The sequence below is a fragment of the Anopheles gambiae genome, chromosome 2, assembly GCF_943734735.2.
Source record: "Anopheles gambiae chromosome 2, idAnoGambNW_F1_1, whole genome shotgun sequence".
Taxonomy (NCBI): domain Eukaryota; kingdom Metazoa; phylum Arthropoda; class Insecta; order Diptera; family Culicidae; genus Anopheles; species Anopheles gambiae.
In genome coordinates, this window is record NC_064601.1 from 47,468,850 (window position 1) to 47,496,337 (window position 27,488).

At 42.7% G+C, this 27,488-nt stretch overlaps 1 protein-coding gene and 1 non-coding gene across 10 annotated transcripts in view; both read left to right on the forward strand.

The window, feature by feature from the left end:
• Nucleotides 1-27,488, forward strand: part of LOC1270888 (mpv17-like protein) — a 171,894-nt gene that overhangs the window by 100,393 nt on the left and 44,013 nt on the right. For 5 of the 9 annotated variants that reach the window (XM_061640754.1, XM_061640755.1, XM_061640750.1 and 2 more), the window contains exon 3: nt 15,809-15,878. The exons of the other annotated variants lie outside the window; for them this stretch is intronic. The gene's annotated coding sequence lies outside the window, so the exon portion shown is untranslated. The remainder of the gene's footprint in view (nt 1-15,808; nt 15,879-27,488) is intronic. 9 annotated transcript variants of the gene reach the window in all.
• On the forward strand, nt 22,506-22,577 carry Trnat-cgu (transfer RNA threonine (anticodon CGU)). The gene has a single exon. It is a non-coding gene; the product is annotated as a tRNA-Thr (tRNA).

Consider the following 27,488-nt stretch of genomic DNA (forward strand, 5'->3'; position numbering starts at 1 on the left):
AAATCTATGATGCGTGCGGGGCCCTATACTGGCTTCGGGCTTCATGTAGTTTGTTTGGCTTAATAATTAGTTACTTTGTTTGCGCCTGTCATCTTATCCTGCGAAGTGAACTGTAGGGTGTCGAATTCGTGACCGAGGGTTTTAGGCGAGCATTTCGACACGTGCTTTATAATGATTATCTTACAAATGGGTTCGCAGTTGCACTATCAGATATGAATAGTTCGGAGCGATGTTTGGCTAAAATACATTTTTTTTAATTATTATTTTAAACTTTATTGTTATACTCTGGGAATACCAATTAGATTGGATTATATTAATAAGGCTATACTTTGTATACGGCAAGTAGATGAAGAATAAGAACTGGGTCGAAGCTCTACTTTCTACTTAACACATTTTGATTTTAGAAGAATAACGTACACAGCAACTATTAATATTTTGATTATAATAAAGATCTGTTATTAGCAACTAATGAACATTCTGACTGGGTAAACTCGCTATGGGAAATAGTGGGACATTAAGTTCCGCTTTCTGTATGAGATTTAAATCCAACATGAACTTCTTATTAGGTCGAGGGACTTTACCTCTGCATCATTGGGTTTGATGTTTTTGAAACAGTGTTTTATTAATATTTAAATGGGCATATAATTGATTTCATTGACAATGCAACGCGTAATACAAAAGTAATCTCGGGGAAAATGTATTCTAACATATTTTTATATACGAGATATCTTTTATAAATTTGACGTAGAATATGTTTTCTTCTTCCTCTTTGTTCTGTAATAGCTTATAGTTTAATCATCAATTCTTCTTGTGGATTTTACATCGTTGCTTGCCTTGGAGAGATAACTTTAACATGCCCAACTACCGTACACGATCGCTGCACGGCTGTAATCTCTTGAACATCGCTGCAAAGCTGCACAGAGTGTGTTTATTTCCAAGCTGAAATGAGAATGTATGAAGGAACTCTAGCCTCGTACAACGACTCTATTTTGAAACTTTGTAAACTATTGAATGCTCTATTCGAAACTTTTGACTTTAATTTGACAACGCAGGCTCTCGAAACTGGGTTACTACAATCTTACATAGTTTTAATACGTAGCAATAAGGGGCAAGGGTCATAGTTCATGTAATACTAGACCCATAAAATATCTTGAATAAATAAATAAATCAATCAATCAATTAATGAATTTATGTTCCAAAAATAATGCTTCTATGCTATTTAAAACAGATGAATGAGTGATGTAAATCTTTTGATTTCAAAAAAAGTTGAAATATATAGAGATGAAGTAAAAATAAGTTGAGCTTTGGGACTTTTGATAGCAAACTTGCGTAAATATTATACAAAAGGAATTAAATACAGAGAGTTTAAACGAACATGTGATTGTTTATAATAGTTGCTGATATCGCAGATACTGCTGATGTTATCGTGTTTCTTTTTGAAATTTTCTTTTTTTACTCCAATAAGTGAAAATTTTATTTTAAATCTTATAAAGTTTGAGTATTAGCAAAAAAACTGTATTATTAATCCGACACTTATCATAAACCTCAAAGCTTAAATGTAACATGAAAGCCACATGTATATTCATTGAGCATCGTTTTCCATTTGAAATCGTTATCGTGATAAATGGTTTGGAAAAAACGAAACACGAACAACAAGCAACACATCAAACTTCTCGTTTTACTTAAAAGCTGAGCACTCTCTTAACTCCTCCGGGTATGATTAATATCAGCGAACACACGGCTTTCTCGTTGCTGTGATACCAACAAAACACAGATAGAAAGGTCCCTTCGATAAAATCATGCTCTTGAAAAAAAGAAGTGAAAAGAAAACAGAAGCGAATGTAATGTTTTCACACCTTTTTTGACACACAATCATGTCACGGTTTGCCGTCACACCGGGGTACGGAATTTTGCAGCCGACAGGCGGTATGAACGCTTTTCAGCACACCTTCCCTGTAATCCTTAGCCCCGATTTGAGAAGATCAAAGAAAAACGATAGGCTCTGCAAATGCAAAGTTTGAAACCAGCGGAAACACATCCAAATCAAATGCACACTCTGGCGCGTGTACCGATGGCGAACACTGGCAAGGGGAAGCGTCACTCGATTGCAGTGCGGTAAAAACAGGGTGAGGGGGGGAGGGTAGAAGGGAGGAAAAGTGATTGCTCCGGTTTGTGTTTTGTCACTCAGATTCTATGGCAGTCGGGTCTGGGAGGCGTGGAAGTAGGATGGGAAACATAATTTCGGGGATGCTGTTGGCTGTGTTGAAATGGTCGCGTGATGTATCGGATATCAAGGGCGATGGATTGCAGTCATTTCACACTGCTCTTTGGGTTTTTTTTCGCCTTTCCCTTTGCCCATCATATGCTGCATGCCTCTACCACCACCACCACTACTACAAGCCAGCCAGCGAAAGGAGAAGAAGGGATCACATCAGTGCAATACATGTGATTTGTGGCGGGAGATTTGTAACCGTTCAACGAAATGGAACTTTGAAGTTTTCTGATGCCATAAAATGGAATTGGTATGCTGTTTGCGATTGATTTATGGATGGCAGTTTTCAGGATATAGCTGCTATTACTGTAAGTGAGTATCGGTTTTGCGATTGCACGAACACAACACTCCGATGTACAGATAGGTCCGGTGCTGTAAAACATCAAAGAAATCGATCGTATCGAGGTTTTGTTTTTTGTTTTTATAAATTGTAGAACAGCACACACAATATGAGTAACCGGGAACTTGAGATTGAAACAAGAGTTAATAGTACTTGCAAATTCATTTAAGCGAATAAAAAGCGTACGCTGCAAAAACGATCCATTAGTGGTGCCGTACAAGCTGGAGTCGGGTGTTGTTCTTCAATCGTTGGTTTTCGAGTTTCTGAGTTTCTTCCGCGCTCGGATCTTTCAGAACTGGGACAGGCGTGTAAAATATTGATTGTTGGCCGGTGAGTTGGCGTTATGAACCATTCCTTTTCATAATTCAGCGGCGCACTGCCGAGCCCAGCCAGGATGTGCGCCTTAAAATGGATGATTTTGCAGCAATCTCTCTTAACTGTCGAGCCGAACCGAGACAAATGCGCGAACGGGCAATAACGGGGCGAAGTGGGACGGGCCGATCGATTCTTGTTCGGCTAGCCCTGTGGAGAATTTTATTTCTGAAATCAATCATTTTTCATAATTAACCATATGCTGCTTGTTGGATTGAGGTTTGTAAGCCCAGCAACACATTCACACAACTGCGAAGACTGAAACCGTTGTTAGGGTCGTGCTAAGGGCAGAATGGAATTAAAAAAAAAATGGAATAAAAATACAATCGTAACCGATCGGACGTTGAGAGAGATCGATCGAGGAAACGGTTACACACTGCCCTTGTGTGGTGTTGGGCTTCACCCCTGGCCACCCCTGCCATCGCATCCTCGCATCGTTTCTGACACCTATACACATGCTGCTGCACAAATGGGTAGGAAATCGAATGGAACGATCGATAAATAAGCTAGAGTAGTAATAAATTTTTAACACTCAAAGGTACGATTATGTTGCGCTCCAGCATAGCCAGAGAGAGAGAGAGAGAGAAACCAGCCTGAAGGTACCACTGAGAGTATTGAATTTAAATACATCCCCGATCCTGTGCCGTCGTGGTTTGGAGTGAAGCATTTCTAGTCCAAGGGTGAAGGAAAGGACAAAAGGGGGTACAAAAAACATCATAACAATGGGCGTTGTATAGCATTGAAATTGAGGGGGTGATAGAGAAAGAGAAAGAGAGCGGGAAGCCCTGTGGGCTTTTACACTGATCTGGCAACGGCGAGATGAATTGGTTCTAGAAGGGAAGCACACACACACATACACACACGCACAGCACGATCCGTTCCGGTTGAGGGAAAGCCTTTCGGAAGGATCAATTAATGGCGAAGGACGGGCTTTTATGTTTCCTTTAACGCAATTAAACCACTCGGCATAGTAATTAGAAATTATTCTTGCCACGAGTGCACGCACAACCGAAGAAGAGCCTGCTGCACGGATCCTTTCTCCGTTTAGACGCACAACCGCCAGTCCTGTGGGTTACGCAGGGCCGAGATTTATTTTCTGTAGCATAAATGAGCCCAGAAACACTCCCCGGTGGGTCCTACGGACATGTGCTTGCGTGTGTGGAACGAACAATTGAATGCGTTCGCAAAACAGGATAATAGGATTTCCCAGCGGAATCCGATGCGGCCTTGGTTATTTCGTGTCCGATGCGGGCGCATTAGACCACATGTTATGGAAAAGATTTGCCATTCGCCCAATGAAACATTGAAATAATTCAATGTTCTACGGATGTTGCCGAATTTACCTCATTAAAGTTTGAATGCAATACCCAAACTTTTGGAAAAAAGTGCGTTTACAAGTGAAGTTCCTCTGCGGGGGGTTTCATCGTTTCAAGAACACAATTTTGTGTGTGCCTCTTCTCTCGGTGTGTGGATGCTGCATCATCATCGTGTCTGCTTCAATCATCATTCATCATACAATTTCGACTGCGTTTCAACCCCCTGCCTGAGCATAAAGACACAAAAACGGGCAGCGGCGGCCGTATGCTCTTGTCGGTTTGCTTCTTTCCGTCAAAACCACACCACCGGGATATGATGCAGCATCCGTAAAAGGCCGTAAATGAGTGGTTCGAAGAGTCTGCCGCAGACAAAAAAACAAATCACTTTCGCGAGTCATCTCTTGAAACGAGCGCACAAGCATTTGATTCAAAGGTTGTTTGCCGTGTGCCGTATTGTTAAGATGTTGCACGAGCTTCGATTTGAAGCAGCCTCAACCACTCAGGCTCGAGTTGATGCATACAGCCACACAAACACACTTAGTATGCAAACGAAATGAGTTACCTGAACAATGGAGGTTATTAAAGAACAGCCTTCAGAGCCCGCATAACCCGGCCAAAGGATTGTGGTTCAATCCACTAAGCACAGTATAGAATTTATGAGTCTTGGTGTTGGAAGAGTGATTGGTTTAAATGGGTAAACAGACGGATGAAAACAAATGGTTCGCCGTTGTGTATCTTTTCGTCAAACTTAATATCTTTTATGCTCTGTAAAATCTGTTTCGAACGAACTTTGAAATACTTTTCCATGGTTTTCCATGTTATTTTTACATTATATAATTGTATTTACTGTTATTCTAATCATCTTCTGTTAGTAATTATTCTAGTGCTGTAGTTGTGGTTAGAAGGATTTGGATTTTATTCATCCTTAAGCAGCCACAGTAGAACTATAATACAATTTTTGGTTACGAATGTTTGTATCCTTATTTGAACAGTTCATTGTGAACTAGATAGAGTCTTACAAAAAGTTTAAAAGGCTCATCATGTACTTGTGTAATGAGGATTTTTTCACGAATCTTTCAGGTTTGATTATCACTTCAGGTTTGATGGTAAAATCACAAATCATAAATAATTTGGCATTTTCTCTATCTATGAAGTTGATGGACTGGAAATTATCTTGTTTGATATTCAAATGTGATGAAGGATGATACTAACCTGATAAGCTGATCTATCATATGAATTATAGTGATCCAAGGATAGTCTTACTTTTCACTCAATTAGTGTACATTGGTCACTGAACTGTCTCATAAATACATGAGACATTCAAGTAGAAAGTCTCAAAAGTATCCCTCCTATTTCATGGTCATAGATTCTTAGTTGTAGATTAAAGTATATCTATAATTTCAATTGTTAAAATGTTTTTTTTAAATCATGTGGAATTAACAATAATAACCCATTGATGTAAGAGTTGGTTTCTCAGATTATTTATTGAAACAAGTCATTGTATGAAATGCTTCCAAGCCAATGTATTCTCGGCCTGATATAATTTCATACAATGTGTAATAAACTTAACAGACAATTTATCTCTTTTCTTGCTCGCATTTGGCATTGACTTTAAAAAGCCGTTTAGGTAAGGGCTATTAAGCTGCCAGCGTTAAAATTATTCACACAAAAAACTTCATTAATTTCATTCCGTAATGCGTTTACCATCATCCCAGCCTGGTTTCCCCATCATTCATGCTGTGCGGAATTTTTGCAAAAGATTGAACGGCTTAACAAAACCCAACCTTCATGCCATTGAACGATAGATCGTTAGCAACCTTAATGTCAGCCTTTTGTGTTAGAGACTATTGAAGGAAACAAGGGAAAAATGTTGGGAACTTTGTGTATGCGAAGCACAATCTTTTTTTCTCTCTTATCGATTTGTTCAGAACGAATGGTTTAGTTTTTCTCTTTCCGTTCGACCTACCCCTTGAATAAGTGTGTTCCTGGAATGTGTGGGGCATCCTTAGCCAAGGCAATGACTCAGACATCAGTTTTCGATCGATAGCATTCCGCACGGAGAGCACGGTTTCGTTCCAGCATGAAACCAGCATTCGATTGTTTTAGCTCTCTATGTTAGTCTCCCCATGGGGAATATCGTCCCAACCTCTCGAACGGCTTGTGAGAACAGCCCGTGCCTGAATGTGTTTTTTTGTGCGAGCCAGTGCCTTGTGTGTGGGTAAGTGTGACTACGCAGGGTTGGGGAAGGGTCTGGTTTGAAGCATCGTGCGGCCATTCCATCGAGACTGGCCACTCGATATTAATATACGCCGAGACTCGTTGTTCGCCTTTCGGCTCGTAATTCTTTGCGCATTGGCGCCGCCGGTCGAAGCAATTTCACCGTTGCGCACGATCAGACGAAACAGGACTGGCGAAGGCGGTGATGGTGGTCGAGGTGAAAAAGCAGGGTATTAAAAGAGTGTGTTATTAAATTAAATTGATTCATTGAGCTCGTGAAATTAGTAAGACCCGGCCGCGTACATTGTGCGCTCGCCTCCAACGTCGGCCGCTCGAATCGCTCCACCATCCCCATCCTGCTTCACTGGCTGGCACTTTGCAGCATCGCCAGTGCGTGGATCTTTCCCCCAACAATTCAAGTCGTCGGTACACGAGTACAGAGGTTTTAGGTTAAACGAGATATCGCTTCCACACCGTAGTTCCGTAGCGCTCTAACCTTCGGGAAATTGATCGACCCACGGGTTCACAGCGAGCAAGGGCGGGGGCGGCAAAGTACGGCCTCGGAAGATGGTGGAATTCTCGGGTTGTGGGTGGGAAGTGTGAAGGGAAATTGGACTATAATGAGATCTCGCGCAAAAGATCGAGAAAGATTGATGAAGTGATTTGATTACTGCCGAACGTACGAACGCGAACGGGCCAACGAACGAACGTCCAACCGTACGGCGAGAGGTCCCGGCGGCGGCCCGGCGATGGTACAATGAATGGATAAATTTAAATCATGCGGGAGAGATGAGATGATTGTCATTACGAAACATCGTAAGGCTTCGGTCTCTTAGGGGGCTGTTTGGGTTTGGGGAGACGATGCAGAATAACTGCACGAAGATTCGGAAGGATTTAAAGGTGGGTTTAGTGACGGTTACTTGCCGGAAAAGCGTCGAGAAATCAAGGCATGATTTCCAATCCAATCGGAAGATCAAAATTATCTCTTAGTTGTGATTTTTGCCCTAGAAATTTAATAATAAATTAAATTAGCGAATTTAACCTAAAAAAATAATACCTGATGTACGTAGGTTTTGGGTTCATGGTTGCAATCTTTCGAGTATTAGGAGTAGTTTGTAGTTCATTCATTCTTCAAGTTCACTCATTTCAAGTGATATGACAATACATATATCATTTGCAGGGTGTATGGAATATTTTTCTATGTAAGCAATTGCTCGAAGGGTCCGATATTAAAACAACTTATGCTTTTTTTCTCCAACTACCAAACCGTGTCAATCAGGCACTTTAAACACATTTCGGCTACAACGATTTATAACAAAGCAGTATTTCGAAAATCATCTCGACAAAATAAAACAACAAATTTATACATCCGACCTTGGGAAGTATTGAAGAACATTTCATGATTCGTATCTCTGCTATTCGTCAAGGCAAATAAAACTGATAATAAAAAATAAACTCTAATTGTACCATTTCACAGTTCACAATTTTAGCCGAAAATCATTTCTCAATCTTTCATTTGCATATCATTCACGCAACGAACAAGATCAACATCTGCCTACCTTAAGTCCTATTTCTGACTGTGGTTGTAAAAACAAATCGCTTTAAAGCATCTTATCTATAACCCATAGAATAAGGAAGGTCACCATACGACTGGGCCAAGCAAATGGGTTTTGTTTGGTACCTTTTCGGTACTTTACACCAGCACCAGAAAGGGAAGGGAAATATGATATTGCAGTGGTGTAATAAAACTGAACGAAAGCAGCTAATATAAAAACAGAAAATAAAACATTCGCTGCAAAGCGAGCGATCCAATCGACTCGTCGCCGGTGAAAATGACAGCAGCAGCGCTTCAATCGGGGGTTTTTTTTTTGGCAAAATGCTGTCCGATTCTGAAATTGGCCAATTGTTCATGCCAAATAAGCCAATTTTATGATTATTAGCCATTTATAAGCAGAACGGATGAGTCGCCCCGAGAAATAGTCGCGTGGGGCTGGAAGGAGGGGATCGCTGCAGTGTGGTACCCAATAACACTAATCCACTTTTTAACAGCTCTCTTACTCTCACCCCCTGCAGCAGTCAGCTATCCCATAGTTACCGATGTGTGAGTCCGTCCCAGGGTTGTCAGGGGATCTGGGGAGCAAATCGACAGAAACGAACCGAATATAAATGAACTAATTTTACAATCATGTGAAGCTTTTTTTTCCTTCTCTCCCCATTTGCTTTCCTGTGCTGTGCTGTGGCTCGCTTGCCACCTTCAAACGGGCATCAAATTACGTAAAGTAGTCCCGCGTCGGGCGCATTCGGTCATCTTTGGCATGTCGTTAAAGTTGATGAGCTATTCAGTGTAGTTTTCTAGGATTTGAGAACGAGTCTCACCGGTGTGGCCGTAAAAGCTAATCACCTGCGCATGGTAATGATATGCTGTTGGGGATTTTTTTACATTTTAAAGATAGCTCTGCCCCCCCGCGGCGACTGCAAGATGGATAGCTGTTCGAAGGGAAAGTAAAGAAACGGACGGGCTAAATTAGAGCTGTACGCTCCGAGCAAGATCAATTAATTAATTAAAGTCCTTAATATAATTACAACCAACCATAATTTTAATGGAAATATTCTTTGTCCAAGCTGCACTGAGCCCATACCAGGATCCTGAACAGTGCATATTCGTTTGGTAAGTGCTCCTAATTGGAGGTTTGCATGCACTGAAATCGTAATTAACTATCCTTTTAAGGGTGAAATACAACTGTCCGAGCCCAGAAAAACACACAATCCACATTTCCACCAAATATAAAACCTCATTTACAAACAAAATTCTTCGCCAGCCGATACTGCACCGGAAATGAGCCCGTAGACACAGTAGAGTGGGCTGGTTTTTTTGGTTATTCAAGCTGCTATCAGCGCCAACTTATCATAAATCATGCATTGTTTTCACAGTGGCGACTGGGGCGACTAGAACATATGTAAAATACTTCCGCCAACAATCGGCTAGCAATTTGAATGCTGTAACCCTTTCCTTTCCCCTTTTTTTTGTTTACAAGCGACCAGTCCACTCCAGTTCCCGCTTATCAATGTGCCATTAGCTGCGTGTACATTCCACTCAAACGCTCTCCGCTGCCATTACTTTCCGCCCTGTGCAACATTGTCGGCGCTATAGCATTAAGCAGCAACGCGAACTACCGCACTAACGCAATCATAAAGAAGTGAGCTAACAGGCTGCACACGCACACAAACTCATGGCACCAATAAACAAGCACGAACCCCAAAAAAAGTACTCTCCCTTAGTGCTGAGATAATTCAAGGGTTTAATTTCTCTGAATATTCAGCAACTAGCGTCCGAAATTATGGCACAATCGCGCTCCGAACCCCATCATTTGCTACCTTATGGTGTTCGTTTTCTGGTCGGCCCCTTCCTACCTTCGCGGTGAAGTTCGACGTGCAGCAAGCAGGGGCCGATATCCGTAGGTAATGCCAGATAAACCGGTACAACATTTAAATCGATTCATAATCATACAATTACCATTACCATTCATTTCACGTCGGTCGGCAGGAGACGAGGTTTTGAGGTGGCAAGAGGGCTCGCTCTGTACAAGGGAAACACACATTTCCGCTACTCCGGTGAGCCGTGAAGGCTGAGAGGGGCGAGTTCCTGGCGCCAGGACGAAATAGCTCCGAAACAACATGCCGAATTTTGGGCTTGGAAATTCTGATGGCAATAGCCTACTGATGGATGGTAGTAGAAGTAGCAAGCGGTTGGGGATCGAACAAGTGTTTTACTTCACATTGTAGCTTCCACCAGGAGAGGTGTACTACCAGTTACCGGGATGGTAATCATGCGGACGAAATTGAGCAGCACGGAAAGTTTTATGTTAAAGATATTGTGCCGTGAGCGTGAGCCGAGTCGTCACAGCCCGTTCGACAATTTCATTAGGCCCCACCATGTGTGTGTGTGTGTTTGGTTCATTTCGATGTGTCATTAACGATGTTCGGCTTTTGGAGCTTGCCGAAACTTTGCCGAATTTTGCTTGCAAGAGCTTTGAATCATCAACGGTTATGGCGAACTTTAATCAACCGCTGACACGCGGTGCACGGTGACATTATAAACCAAAAACAACGCACTTAATTCTTCTCCTTCCAGCCCCAAAAAACATCCCATCCAAGTGAAAGGGACACGCGGTGTGCGTGTGCGTGAGTTTCTTTTTGGCTCGTTTCTCAAGCGCACGTGAAAGCACTGGCGACGACGACGACGACCAGTGGCAAGCCAAAGATTCAGGTTTTATTTTCCTCAACAAATTATGTAGCTCTGACCTTTCTTTGCAATTTTACGGCTTCCTTCATTTCAAGCAGCTGCGATAAGGAAAAAGGGATTCCCACCCAGCGATGCAGCGCACCCAGAAGTGGTCATCCTCCGCACATCGTTGGGCTCTGGCGGCTGCTGGTGTACCCCTCGCCAGCGAGGTTTGGTTTTGCAGGTCTTGTTGAATTTATAATGATGATTAAATTATAATCATCATCAAGCAGTAGCAGCACCGGCAGGAGCGTCCTGAATGTTGAAGTTGGTGCAAGAAACACGCTCGGCTCACCGGCCAGCGCAGAGGTTTAAATAAATTCCAAACTCTCTGTCCCTAAACGTGGACTAAACGCAGCGGTGCCACTAAAACCTCTTTCCAAAAACAAAACGATACAAAGAAGAAAGAAAAAAAAACTAGCTATCCCAAAAATATTTTTCTCTTATCAACATCAACAACGATATGCGAAGCGAGACTGTGCGGCGGGTCTGTTTGTTTCGGTGTTTGGAAATTAGATTGAATATTTATGCCGACGGTTGGTTGCTATCTCTCGGTCCCGGTCCTTTGAGACCCTTTAATGGGACGGTTGACACTTAAGGGGTGGCACGACACGACGGCTATAAGCGACCCCGACCCGTTTCCATGTCAAACTTCGAGCGGCAAAAGTACGGCTTTGTGTGGCTGCTGCCTCTGCCAGTACACCGCTTTTCTAGATTTCCCTCCGTTCTCATTCGAATTACGCCCGTGAATGGTAGAGAGATTATCTCTTGGCGTTCAAGAGTTGCCTTGCCTAGTTTTCCGAGATTAGACGTAGGCCTGAATTGCTAAGGATTTTATCGCGAGATGTTGGAAAAGCCGTGCCAAGACCTACGGCCTCTGCCTTGTGGGTTGTGGCTGAAAACAGCGCGATATTATGAGAGCTCTCTTTATGCAACGGCATCCCCTCGCCGATTCAGGGGCACACCAGTAAACAATGGCACACTTTGCTTCACTTTACGTTCTCTCAAACCCGAAGAAAGGCCAACTTTGTCGCGAGAGCGCACCGCACGTTGAATGCAAATGGCTGTGCGCGCTGAAGTTACCACCGTCCCATCATTATGAAGGTAATGGCTGTAGTGTGCAGTTTTATCGCTCATTTCTCGAGCGGCTGCCTGAATTGTTGCATGTAAAGCTTCCTTTATCTTGTTTGCTGGATAATTTGGTACGGTTTGTGTTTGCCGTTTTGTCGCAAGAAGCCGGCAGCTCCACCGCCAGCAAGCCGCGTCACGTTACGCATAGACAATTTCTAACGTGTCAACATTACTATTTAGATTTTATTCGAAAATTATGCACACGCCCTCGGTACAATGGCAGCTGAATTTAAAACACAGCCAAACAAAAGGTGCTGCTTCAAAGAGTGCAGCCATTATTCTTGATTATGTTTGCGCACTGTTGCTGCGACTATTTTACGCGAAACGCTGTGTTAAGCGGAAAGGTAAAGAAGCCCCGCTCACGTCATAGTAGTGGCCCAGCTCGATGAGAGTGTGTACGCATGACGCACGCCGGAAGTGGACCGGATCGGCCAGGGAGGGTACTCGAAGGCACATTTTTCATCGTTTGCAAGACTCATTAAAACATCTGGCATAATAAAGCCAGTGTCGCTTAGCGTTTCAAAGTGTCGCGCTGGAGATGATTGGGCTGCGTACGACCCCTTCCCACATGTACATCCTCCCCTGTGAGAGGAGGTAGCTTCCTCGCCGGTGCTAATGGCCAGATATCGGTTTCGGGGTTATTCCATCGAGGTTTGATGGTCTACGTGGTTTTATGTGCGTTTTTTTTTTCGTTTATGTGTCATACAATCAGCTATCTGCCATACAATCCGGTTGCCGGCATATCACCATATTGATGGTTGAAATTTTGGAACATCGATTGCCAATATGTCGGCTCAATTCATAATTCATTCTGTGGTTCCCCCTTCGACCCAGTCGGACACGTACTCGAGGCACGGCATTCCCCAGGCGATTGAATTTGATGCATTTCATTATTTCTGGAACGTGACTGGAGTGGCGTTTCTTCTCCGTGGTTGGTTGTCGTTGTTTGCCCGCGTTGGTATGTTGGTGACAGCGAGTGGCTTTATTTTTCCACGATATCACATTTTCCTTGTCTACTCCTCGTGGCCGTCCTCTCCTTTCCGCTTGCAACCATGCAAAACCCGTGTGCCAGTGCGTGTCTCGATGATTCACAAGCACACACGCGGACAAGATTTGAGATTTAATTCCCCCTGTGGCCACATGACCATACACTTGCGCGCTCTCTCTCGCTCTCTGTCCGGTCCATCACGCGTCTGGCTGGGCCATTAGATAAGCGATTGACATTTCCATTCGGTTTCATCGACTGGCCTGGTGGGACGTGATTCTGCGTACGATAAAGAAACCTGTGGTCGCTCGTACTCGCAATCTGTGTGTTGTGAAATTCGTTCCTATTATTACACTGTCACATGACGATGCATATGTGCGGCCAGTTCTTACTTACGTACACGTTTGCACAGCCCCATCGGGGGTACTCATCTTGTGCGGTTTGAACGATCGAAAGATGACGGACGCTTGATTCCAATCGTAAATTAGACGGTCAAGTGTGCTCTTTCCCCTGAAATCAGTGCCAGGTGCTGCAAATCTTCACCATGATTCAGTTAATGTCTACCAAACACACCAGCAACAGCCCCCCTGTTCGTGTCTTGATGGCACAGCATCTTCATACAAGCAGGCATTTAAAAAGGGTACAGTGTGTGTAAATTTGGCTAGCAACATTCCTTTCTTCCATTTCACACACAATCTAAATTGCCCTTTCAGCGGATTTGTGCGCTTCAAAGTGTCTTCCTACGCGTCCGGATAGCTGACGGGTACAGCGCGCGTGTGTTTTAGAAAGGAACACATTTTTGCACATTTTATTACTCCCTAATGGCTACTATCTGTCCGCGAGCGATGGTTTATTAGGCAGATCTCTCCCACGGGCCAGATAGCTCCGGGGGCCTGCGTTGTTAAAATGTCACACAAATGGAACTGATATGCTTAACATCATCATCAGCAGCAGCCGCCGGAGCATCATCTGCTTGCAGAGTGTGTGTGTCTGTTGGCAGAACAGAATGTTGTTGGCATGGTGTGGATGGTGTGTCATAAATTCTGCCCAGTGCTGGTGTGTTTTCTCTGACTCATCAGCACAGTTGCATGTTTGGTTATCATTTTAAAGACACTCTACCATACTTACACACTTTGTAGGTTGGTTGAGTATTGCCCTTAACGCGCTGTATCCTAACTTTCTATTAGATATTGACATGCAATAGTATATAAAACACTGTAAACATGCCTTATAACATGCAGCTAGTGAAGAGAAAGTGACCTTACAACCCCGTAGTGTCGCACCTTTGTCGCAGCAAATGTTGCCATCGTGTGGCATCTTTCCAAATGATACAAAAAAAAAAACATAATCTACCTTCCACGAAGACGATTTGCTGAAGAGGTTAACGCAGCACGGACCCCTACTAGGGGCGCATATCACGTCAGTGCGCCACTGCACTCCCGGCACAGGCAATGTCCATCCCAGACGCAGCAAATCAGACACTCGTGACGAATCGGTCGAAGCGAAATCAATTGCAACGGATGACGACGAATCGACAAAATATATTTACACACATCCTTCTGTGAACACACTCGTCCCGTGCCCGTGGTCGCCGTGCCTAGCCAAGCATTGTTTCCGGGGCCCGTCTGTAACGCTCAAGAAAAATGACAACTCATCAGTGTGTGCTGCCCCGTTGCCTGTGGGACATTGTTACAGCATGATGGACAGAGGGTACAGTATGGTGCGGCACCGATCGTGTACAACTGAATGGCTTGTAATGCCGCTGTGCACTGCGGGTCTTAATAATAATAACACTGCAAACATACATATTTTCGAAGACCATTATTTATAATTTCCTTCATTTGTTTGTAACTGGTCGGTGTGTACGGGGGCATGGTAGGTGCAAGGGCGGGCAACCGTAACATAAGTGGAGTTTACTTGCCTGCCTGCTTCCACCTTCAGCTTTCAACCGTCAGAGCTGTCGGAACCCATCGGACGGGGTTAGAGTTACCACTGTGTAGCATAAAATTTACTCGCAGCAGGTGGTAAACGAGGGCCTGCGACCATCGTTCGTATCGTTCTCTCTGTTGATGCTGCCTGTTCGTAGTTGGGTCCCGGGTCGATCAGAGCAGTGCTCCGGGGACTGTTTGTAGCGTCAAGAACAGCAATCACTGCAACTGAGATGTATTTGGCAATCGCACACTGGTTCGGGCTGTTGCGTTGGTACTAGGGAATACCGGGGCAGGTGGTCTTGGGCCCCCGGAGAAACCCCGGCTACAATCTCAATGTCAATCTTGAAAGCAGAAACAAGGGAAATCAGTGAGTGCAGCAGCGCTCGGTCATTGCAGTCGCAAGTCAGTCAAAACTTGTCAATTTGATTTGCTCGGCAGAAGGGGATTGCATAATGAAGCTCAATATTTTACTTTACTCGATTAGAAAATGTGTGTTCAGTTGCTGTACAATTTACCTTTTATTCATTGGTTATATAGACATGGTTAGCATTAAGTTTCAGAAACTGTTAGGTAATGAAGAGTATTTTTGATCATTTGTAGTTTAAAATAGAGTTAGTTAAAAATTCACTTTACGGATTTGTTGATTTTAGAAAGGTTTCAATTTTAAATTCACTAAATTCCCAAACGTAATACATTGCGAGTATAAAACATAAATATTTCAGAAGATTTTACATTTTGTAATACTATTATGATATTATTCAATAACACATTATACTGTTTAGAGTCTGTTTCTGTTTCTTCTTTATTCATATTTTTTAGCGTTTAGAATAGTCTTCAATGCACTAGGCGACAGCAACAACTAGCAAAAAGCAGTTGTACAACAATCATGTTTACATGTACTACTGCATATGTATAATTAAAATGCTTATTGTTCAATGCGGCTTATCTTCTCGTTTTTGCAGGTTGAAAGCTTTGATCGTATAGGTTCGCTAAACTGGAATAACAAAGCGACATTGCTGCAAAAATTTAAAGGTAAATGGTTTTAAAGGTCTATTTATACCATACTGTATATAAATAAATGTAAATGAGAGATAGTAACCCAACAACACTTTATTGTGGATATTTGTAAAGATGAAGATTTTTTATTGTTTTATAGAGTCTTTGAGCCTTTTGGCTGACATTCGAAGCTTTTCTTTTATTGTTATTTACAAATTATTGCTAACGGCTATGTATATGGTTCGATTTAATTTTGTTATATACATTTACCGCTTTTAAGAAATTCACTTCATTGTTTTAATTTTCTTTGTTGTTTGATAATACTTCTTCTATATTGTTTCCTAAATTGAGTATTTCCCTTTACGTGTCGTTTGCTACCCACTCTGTTATTGCAATTACGCAGAAGCTGTATTTTTCTGGATCAGATTTAGACCTGTGTGTGAGATGAATGTGCTCTATTTGGAGTCTAGTCAGAATCGCTTGCTTATGGTGATTGTTATTTTTAAAAACATAAGGCGTTACTCTACTTTTAACTCATCTAGGTTTGTTTTCATTCAATTTCCACTATTCGTTTTCACTGGCCTCAAGTGGTGAGGACTCTCAGCCCAATTTATAATGAGGCAGAAATGACAGGCAGGCTTAGAATTGTTTCTTTAAACCTTCCTTACACAAGAAAATCAACTGTTTAAGTTGTGGTCCTCTTCAATGAAATATGTGTTTGCTGGTATTGCCGTGCATAGCTCAAACTCTCTAATTACGATTAAGTTGAAATGGTTTTGTTTGAAATAATTTCAGCGTCTCATAATTTTAAAATTGCAAATTAAATTAACTAATTTCCTTCGCATGCCGATTCAGAGAAGCGACATTAAGGCTGCATTTACGTCATGTATTTGAAAGACTCACAGCTCTCCCAGTCGCTCGAAACGCTGGAAACTAAATCAACCGCTTCCAATCAATAAACATGGATTATGCCAGTAATTTATGTTTGTCTTTTGCCAGTTTTATCCAGAAGAGAAAACGCAACCCGACCTCGGCAGCAGCAACAGCAGCGTGGAGTTGGCAATTTATATCCCTTCCCTCCCTGCTCGGGACGACGGGCCACCATTAGCACCATCAGCGCCGCGATAGTGAAACGGAGTTGTCGTCATCGTAACGACTGTTTACTAACCGTTTATGGCAACAAATTGCACTTAGCAGCTCCGGGCAGCGAGCTTCCCCAACCAGCTCGGTGGGGCTCACGCGGGACCGGGATTAGTGTAGCGATTGTAAATAATTCGCTCTTTGCGCTTCCCTTCGTCTGCTTCGGATACACTTTCTTCGCCGGGTATGTCAACAAGAAGGGTACGCACCCGCTAAATGCCACACACACAACGGCCACCGACCGACCTACATTGTTGGAGAACAGTGAGAACGAATTATGATGAAATCGCTTTGAAGTCCCTGCTGACTAACCCTCTTTGGACCCAGGGTCCGAGGTTTGTTCAAACGAGACTGACTGGTGTGGTCAGAGTGGACTTAATTGAGCTAACAAGAATGGGGATTAGCTTGTGGAGGGAGAAAACCTTTCTCGGTGAAGGTATTTTCCACGACTTTAGGATTTAATGTGTAAATTGAATTTGGTGCTATTTAAATGGTACGCGTAGATATTGATCTTCATGAAAAAGTTGTAGGTAGAGGAACGTCAGATGGTATCGAACACACATAATGGGGGGGGGGGGGGGGGGGGGGAGCTGTAGCAAGTTGTCCAACGACGATGCTCATGGAAACAGCACTGTCGGAGCGTGTTAACCTCTTCGGAACATCGGTTGAGGATGATCCGTTTCAAGCGAAATTGCTGCCACACGAAACCGTTGCTATCGGTAACACGATTATCAACTACATGCTGGAAAGATGATATATTTTTACTTCAGTGCCATCCGTGCAGGCCCGCTCAAAAGTATCTTCACCATATGTGGCACCCGATGGAAGCGTGGTTGTTTGTTTAGCATTTGGACGCAATCGACGACTCCTTTATGTGAGGTCGGTTTTCGCTTCCGTCCGTGCAGTGTGGCAGCATGATAAAATTAGACCATTCATCCACCGTTCGCCCTCCCTCCAACCACACACTAGTATGGACGGGGGGATTCCGGAGAAAGGCCAACGATTGCGTTTCCGTCGAAAAAATAATCGGAAATCTCGTTACGACGTTAGCAACGCCGGGGGAGGTCGTCTTGCAATTAAGACGATACGCCACGTGCGACTTTATGCCGGGTGCGTGTTCGGATTATGGAAAATCCCCGACTCCTTCCGGGGACGACGACGACGACGGATGCGGTATACCAATAGTAGTAGCATGATACCTGCAACCACCTCCGCACAATGTGTTTGATTCAGCATTCCGACTACGATTACGCGGCCGCTTCCCCAGCCAAGCAGCAGTACACAAACGGTCACGTTGGCAACGATTTAGCTTCGGCGGGGGACACAAACACATACACTTCGACGACACATCGTTTCGCTTGTGCTCCTGACGGTTATTATTACGGCTTTACTTTTTTATTTTACTTACCGTGGCGTTTCGTCCACATTTACCACTCGTCGAAACAATAAATAACTTCCTGCTTGGAGCATTCCTTCCCTCGCTGGGTGTGCGTGGGAACTTGCAGGGTGAGTGCGGCGTTTTTTTTTGCAGTCCTTCACAATCCCATGAAATGCGATCGAAATGGTTCGTAAATAAATGTATTTCGTTCCACAGCACGCCAGTCATGGATCCGGGTGGAAGATAAATGGAATTTCATAATCGCTTGATGAAATCGTATCGGAGATGTATCATAAACACTGTTGAACCTCACGTACGCCACAATCAGGTCGTTTATTTTGGCCGATCATTTTCCGTATGAGCATCGACGACATCTGCGTGAGTGTTACAGAGTTTTTCAAGTAATTTTGCAATATGTGAAAGATGTGTTATTTGATCCATTTTTTTTAATTCACTAAATAATTAGCATATGAAAACTCACTCCAAATTACTTTGTTTACATTTCGTTTGGCTTTATAAATCGTGCTACGCGCTGTTATAAATGAAATCTACAACAATTTATTTATTTATTTATTTGAAAACCCCTGTATCTTCGTGTGTGCACGTTGATGTTATGATGAAAGAACTGTTGGAGGTTTCGTCCCACGAATGAAACGTCGAATCGATTATTGCCAACACTAAGCAAGATTCACGGGATGGAACAAAATAGCCTGCGTCTTAAGTCGATCTCAGTATCGCTGAAGACGAGCTGAAACGAAATCCGAGTGTCTCGGGGTAAGCATTTGGACCAAAAATTAGAATACAGCACTCAAATTCTTCCCTCGCTTTCAGATCTCCTCTTTTTTCTTGAAGCCCTGTGCGACTTTGATTAGCTAAAACTACACGATCTTAGGCTGCTATCATTGAATCTATTCGTAGGGACGGCGTACGTCCCGACACTTATTTTCACGTAACATCTTTATGCACTCATGCGGAATCCCTCTAAATCCCTCACGGGAATTACTAAAGCAATCATCTAGTACGTAAGAAAACAGCAGAAAAATGAGTGAAGCTGAGCGTCGGGACGTAAGCCGTCGCTACGATCGGATTCAATGATGCAGTCAAATGGTTTTCCGCATTGGATATTTATTATTTACTTTGTTTACAATAATTATTGATATTACTTATGCTATAAAACAATGTAAAGCCATGTTCGTTTATAACAACATGCTACACTATCTGGTTCTGTTTACAGCTCACATTTCCAATCTACTATTTGTTTCAGGTCAGGCAAGTTATTTTCAACAAACAATGAAACAAATCACTTACACATAATACACATTGCTGTTGATTGTTCGTATGGTTGTGCGTTACCGAAAAACAAACAATAAAATTGCAAAATAAAGCAAAACATATGTTCCAATCACACAACATTAATTGTTTGTTCGTGTTATTTAAGGCATTATTGATTTAAAAAAACGAAACTAAGATGTTGTTAGTGATGCAGGGAACGTATTGAACGTATTAAAACACATATCTAATCAAAGAGCATTATAACACCAAAGAAAGAATATCCTATTCCGCGACATTTAACAGTGTTTCAGTAAATAAAGTGCAATATGCTTTCGATGAATACATTATAGTACAGATTTCGATGAAAAATATATATTTTGTAACAAATAATCTTGTCCATTTTCGCTCGATCAATAAATGGTCCTTTCTGTTTCAATTAGGTTATTATTGAAGTTTTGAAAAGTTACTGATTTGCTTGTATTGTTGTCTTTTGTTTCGAATAATTTAGTAAACCTTTAATGACTCAAATGTCTTTTTACTTAAAGCTGTTCTGTGTAATCTGGTCAATAATGAGATTGATAAAGAAAACTTAACTTTGGAACATTGAAATAAAGACACTTATAGTTGAAAGAATGGCACAACCAACCCGTGTATGCATTTGTTTTGACACAATTTGTCATTTACAATTACACTACCTACTACCCGTATTCCATAGTCTTGTTGCATATGCTGCTCTCACACGCTGTCCGATGGTAATGTCTTTAAATCCAATACCCTGACCCATAAATTAAATGGGAAGCTTTGTAACAGTCACGATAAGATGCAAAACAAACCATCGCCTTTGTTGGCGGTGTGAGATGACGGCGACAGACAAGGAAATATGTGCTCATTTAGGAAGGTACACACCTTTCACATCCGGTTCCTCGCGCACGGAACTATCAAACCGCTTTGCCGGTTGATAATGTTGGACATTCTTCCATCGGTCACCGGGCGGAAACACACATACACAACAGACAAACATGGGACACGCACTTCACAGCCAGCCACACGAGAATGCAACCGATTGTGTGTGGCACTGTCGAGTTCTCCCGTTCCTGGGGTAAATCAATCAAAAGTGTTCGTTTACACGATTGTACCCCCCTGAACGGTGGCGGCGAGGTGGTTGAAGATGATGAAAGGGGAATGAGAATCGTTGGTCAATGTCCTGGTTGGTTGGTACAGCTTTAGGTGGTACGGGAGAAGCAAGTGGGACGAATGGTGGGGGCATAGTTCCCCACAATCAAACCTAGCAAATGGCGCCATTAAAATCCACTCTCGCATATGTCAACAGTCGCTGGAATACCGTCCGGGGCGCGCACAATCATGCACGGCGGGTAACGTCTTTATGCGTTAGAAGCGGTTCCCCGCTTCCTTCAGATGTGAGGCCGGAGATGGAGGAAATCGTTTATTTTTCCGTTTCAATTGTGTAAAGTTCGATTACGGCCCGGCCATGGCGGCAGTCGAGTCCGTCCATCCGTTTATCAGCCTCTCTCGATCCATCGAGATCGAGGCCGATGCGTAGAGGAACGCCGAGCCAAGAGAATATGTGTTTACGTTGTCGGTCATTCAGCTTAATTTATCTTTATTTGCTTAATGCGGCCAAAGGAGACCCTCGGGCCACTTAGTTTACGAGCCCGATTGTCCGTCCGCTCGGAACAAACACACGCGCGCGCATACAGGCAGTGAAAGAACTGTAGAACATTATTTTCCGTTTGATGTATCGTTACAAGAGCAATATAAAGAGCATTAGATGAGGCGAATATAGGGGGCGGCAAAGGTGAACATGGGCCCCACCTCTATGCCACCAACCTCTATATACACATTAATTGATCTGTGTATTATTATTGGTCGTCAGTTCATGCCCATCGGGGGGCACCGAACTCTCACTCTCTCTATCCCTGACTTGCCCGCGCCTTCAGTGCAGGGTAATCGATGTCTAATAAAAACGAGGCGTGAAATGTTACTATTAAGATCCTTTTCGAACGCTCCTTCTCTACTGCGAAGGCTGTTCGCGTCTTGCGAAGCACTTTGTCTCAAGTTCCGCGCACACACATACACACATGGACGTAGATCATGCGCTCGCTCGCGTGCAATGCTGCACTGCAGCATCTCGTTGACGTTGTGTGTGCATGCATGCAGTGGATTTAATAAATACGGGAATTAATACGACGCTCTCAACGCCCAGCAGCACCAGCGTGGCCCAGGTGCGACCATACACACGCATACACCCGTTGCTCGCACTCTAGCGCATGCCTTTTGGTGGAAGCTATTACCCCTCAGAAAGGGGTAAAGAGGGCGGGAAGTGGAACGATGGCAGAAAACAGTGTAGCGTCGTGTATAATTTATGGTTTATCGATAATAAATTACGAGCGATTATAATTGATTTAACGTGTACCTGTGCGCGACCTATAAGGCATCACCCACCGCCATTTCCTGTCATCCGGCCGCGGTTCGTTGTTTTGCCAAACGCAGGGTCGTGCACAAGCTGCTATTTATCTACCGCCTATCTTATGGGGGCATCGGGAGTCTAATTTATCCTCAAAATTGGCTGCTCTTAACGATATTGCCGGTAAAGGTGTAGTTGCTCGTGTGCTTGCGAAGGTTACTTTCTGCATGTCGCGTCAAAACTGCCCTTGTTTGGATTGAAATGTTCTCACAGGGGTTGAAAGAAACATCGATGTTGTGCCGAAACACGTTATAGTTATGTTGGGATGAAGATGAGCATAAAATCTAAAAATAGATTGACATCCGAATGTGTTTTCGGCGCCTTTGGACCGAGGCACCTTTGGAAGAGGCTGTGTTGAAATAAGCTTTTAAGCGGCGGAAAATCAAGAGCCTCTTTAGCTCAGTGGTAGAGCGCTGGTCTCGTAAACCAGCGGTCGTGAGTTCAAACCTCACAGGAGGCACAATGCTGTGGTAGTGTGTGGAAACTTTTTGCTTCATTTGATCTCAGGCATTATTTTATTTGTATTTTGTTAATGTTTTATTTAGCAAGGTCTATGATTGTTTTTTCATTACCTTCAATATGATTCATAAAACGGAAATAAGTACATGTTATAAACAAAATAAGTAACTGTGTAGATTGTATTATTTTTTTATTCATGTACTGATTTATGTACTCTGGTATGAACTACACAGACTTTGACCCTGACCTTTGAACCTCTGTATTGTCATGTTGACGTTCAAAATTTCTGTGGAACTGTGTGGGACTGAGTAATCATAGTTAAAATAGAGTTAAAATAGAGTTATAAGAGGCGACTTTTCTTCTATGTTCGTTGTGCAGAAATGTACATTGTCTATCAGTTCTAGTTATCTTAATAACACGACAATAATGTTTCAAGTGTATTTTTTAATGAAAACATTTTTACAGATTTATACGGTATACTCTTCCTTGCAAGGCATTCTCAGTTGGTCTTTAAGTGCTATGCTGGAGCAATGTAAAGGGTGGTCAATCATACTTTTTTTCCTATCATCTGTCTCCGATCTCCGAAACTATATCGATTTGTTCAGTAAAAGAGTAAAATGTAACAAATTTTTTTTTACTAGATTCCCTTTGTTGCACTTGATTTCAAAATTCCTAGAGCAATAAACCCCGAACCGTACACATTCAATGTAGCAACCCTCCTCAAAATTCAAGCTCGAAGGACGTTTTGCCGGGGTTTTAAATTCGTTGTTTTGTCATCCCACTGCGCGTTGCTCTGCTTCACGTCGCTCCCTCCTGCCAGCCAGTAATTATGACATTTATATTATTTTGTCATTAATTTTAATACAGTTCCCCTACGGCATGTTCCAGTCGGAGTGTTGTCGGCTCGTGTGGTTTCTGTGCTGCTTGTTTATCTTCCATTTCGTTTCCCTGCCATTCGACTGGACAGCCGCAGCCCGGCTTCCCTGTCACAAACCAGGGTGGTAAGCGATGGGGGGTGTTTGGGCGAAGGCAGCAACTATGATGCGGGTTGCTGTGGGCCTGTACGATTGGAGATAATAACGTTGGTCGTGCACATTCCGGAACCGTTTTTGCGTTTGATCGCGGTCTGAGCGAGCTATTTATCAATCAGCATCAGCGAAGCATGTGTGTGTGTGTGTGTTTGTCGTGTCCTTCGTTTGAAACAATTAGAGCGAGCGCAAGCAACGCTGTGAGCTGGAAGAGGGTTAAATTCAATTTTGCAAAATGCAAATTATTTAAAACTAATTACCCAACATCAATCGAACGACGCAGGCCACAACGTAACGGAGCAATTTCGAACGGTTGCGGTTGCGTCGGGCCAAATCAATCAGAAAGTCGCGGAATGGAAGTTGCTGGAGGCCACGTTGAAGAGTGTAAAGTGTTTTGGAGTTTTTACCTTGATTTTTAATCAGTTTTTCACGGCAAATAGGGATATATAGGCCAATGCTTTTAAAGGTACGAAGAATATAAATTATACTTTCCAGCCATTCACATTGCATACATCTCCCAATCTAAGTAACTGAGCACGCAATTGTTAAGCTGCACGGGCTAGTAATTTTTAATTGATTTATTTTTCTACTGTTTTGCGTACTATTTTAACTTTCAAAGGACGAACAAGCTCCCAGGCGCCATGGCAGCATCGTTCAAAATTAGCATTCGGATGAGCTGCCACGGCTGAGGGTACTTGTCCTTCCTTACTCCACCCTGTTTGGCGCAGCATCCCACTCTCCCACTCTCTCGTGGACCATTTTGTGCGAATGTCGGTCGTTATCGTGTCACGTACCGGCAACGTAATTCAGTGCGGCAAGGAAGCGCATTTGTTTAGCATAAATAACAACGGCTGCTGCTGGGTCGCGCTGTTGTGTTGTTGACTCTGTCTGGCCTCGTTGTGCCAGTGTTTGCCGGGTATTGCCGTAGGGGGTGAATACATTTTTCAAATCACACGCCCATCCACCCACAGCACCCACTCTCCCTTCGGTAGACTATATTTTGTTTGTTTCCATCTCATGCATGTAGCGTCTCACGGACGTGGGTTTGCATGCCGGAGGGGGACATGAGGCTGATGGGAGGTTGGAATACTAGACGACGGCAGTGACGACCACAGATCGGATGGCTCGGATGCTGTTTACCATTGTGATCAAATTGCGCGGATTTTTCCATACTAATAACGGTGTGGTGGCCTTTTGTTTTCTCTGCATCACACCAAACGCTCAGCGGTTTTTCATCGATGGTGTATAGGATTTGTGTGATTATGGGCTCGCTTGATTACTTGCGCTGGCAGGTTTCTGTGTATTCCGCAAAAGCGAGCCAAATCAATCAATCTTGGGACGTTTTCTCTTGTGACGACTGATGGTGAAGAACAGATCAGGGTTCGTTTGTTTGACATGCATCACTTTCCAGACTGTCAATAAAGGGCTTAGCAAAGGCGTGTAGATTAATGAGGATATTACAGGGGTTTTCAGGAGTTCTCATAGCTGTGGGACACTTTATTGAACACTTTTTATTAAGACTCTGTCTTAAGTGAAATGAACTTATTGTAATGGGAATTGGACTCTATAGCACCATTGTTGGACAAACCAATAGGAATTTCCAAGGAGCCTGTCCAAAAGGGTGCTATAGAATCCAATTTCCAATATATTTCAACAAATCACTTCCAATAAGAAAGTATCTAGGAAGTGTCCCATAACTTTAAGAACCCCTGGAAAACCTTGTATATCTACGGAATACGTGGAAAAGGACGGATAAGGTCTGGTTTTGATGAATTTTTGTTGGTTTGAAATTAGTTTTTTGTATGATTTAAGACAAAACCATCGACTATCGATTCATCATCTTCTACTACTAACGTGCTTTTTAAAAGCATGTTTTCTGTTTCTAGTAACGTCTAGCTAGTGTTTTGTGTGCAGTACTTCTAGGTAATTCTACAGTGAATTCCAACTTACAATAGCCGCGTGTTATCAAGAACATGTATTATTTATATGGCAGATTATTTGAGTATGCGGTATAATTATTTATTTATTATTTACGGTTTATAAACACACAGAACGCATAACAAAATTGGCATAGAAAAACGAAAACAAAGGAGAACCTATACTAACAGCCCACCCAGCCTATATAAACAAGTAACTGAATGGTACCAAATAATTATAACAATTGTTAGTATTCTGAAAACAAACAGCATTTTTAGACCCCTTAATAAGCATTACGTATAATTTGACAAATTTTAAAATTACTGTTCGGAATTCGATCAATATAAGCTCAAATATTGTGTGTTCCTTATGGAGCTCATTACCTTTTTTCCTTTTTTTCGGATTCATAACAGACGTAAATTTGCTTTTCTTCTGTATTCTCACACTGCCTTTTTGTTGGCTACTAACACAGTGGACTTTCATCTGTGATTTAACGTAATTTTCTGTAGTTATTTGCATGATGAAAATTCGTGCGATCGCTTTTGACCGTAAGATAAGGGACAGATGGTGAGATTTGTTGTCAAAAAGTGTTTTGAAATTAACATTTAGCAAATAAAGCACTTCTGTATAGTGAAGACATATGGCACCAAACGTTAAAGATTGTTTGATGCACATACAGTGGTTGCTACCAAATTTTGGCCGTAAGGCATCAATTTTTGCCTCTAAGGCATCAATTTTTTATATTGCGCATACATTTTTGACTCAGATTGTGACACACTGTCAAAAATTGGTGCCTTCGAGACAAAAATAAGTGAGGTAGAGTCAAAATTTAGCGGCAACGACTGTAAAGTTAGATATTTTTACAGATTTCAGGCTATTAGAATAATGGTTGTAAAATATTTTGATCTACCCTTTGTCTTTAAATTCAGTATTTTTGTTCTCCATTCAACGTGTTTGGATTATATGTGAAATAAACAGGGCATTAACATATCTTACTTAATAATGTTATAAAGATACATCAAACAATAACAAGTGGTCTGGATGAGCTTTGCAAAATTTCCCAAATAAATTTCCACCGTGGTAATACGAACACGCACCGCGTTTACAATAAACGTTACCCTATGGCTGCCGATCTCATGTAATTGCCATAAATAAAATCACACCGCTTGAGCGCAAAGTTTCGTGATATTTTTTTTCCGTACACGATCACATACACACGTGTGTAAAACTCGCAGCCCCATGCGAGCCACCGTACCCCCGGAGCTGATGCTCTGCGGGGGACACTTTTTATAGCACTGGATGTATTTTGTGTGTGTGTTTTCCCGTCTTTACTTATGCTCAACGAATGATAGCACTTTCGTGGTACGTGGTTTGCGGTCGTTTGCCTTTGGGAAAGGAATTAGTGCCTTACCCTCGGCGCGCTTGTCCGTGCTGCAGGCAAACTCCGCCATAAAACAATAAAGTACATTTATCTCCGTGAATTCGCGTGTATCGTCGATCCGTTCGTTGCATACACAGACATGGGCAATGCACGATGCTAACCGTGGTCGTCTCGGCTGGTTGGCAGGAAAATATGACAACTGCGTGAGTGCGCCCACGTGTCGCCGTTCTACAACCCGTTTACAGGGCGGTATTACCGAACGGACAGTTACCATCCACGTGGATGGCATGAAATCGACGGCGTTCGGTAAACGTTCACTGGATCGGAATTCACTACGAAGACACCACTACAATGTGTGTCCGGTTCGGTAGGAGAAAGAAATGCGCAAAATAAAAACACCGTTTCTTACCCTTTGGTTAGTTGCGCTGTTTCTTATTCGTTTTTTTTTAAAGTGTATAGTTCACTATCACCAATCGGTCTACTCGTTCAGCTCGTGCATGCTCTTCCGGCTGATTGCTCTCATAACATTGCTGTGTCTTCGCACGGCCTCGTGCGCTGACATTATTTGATAACGGAGTGCGAAAGT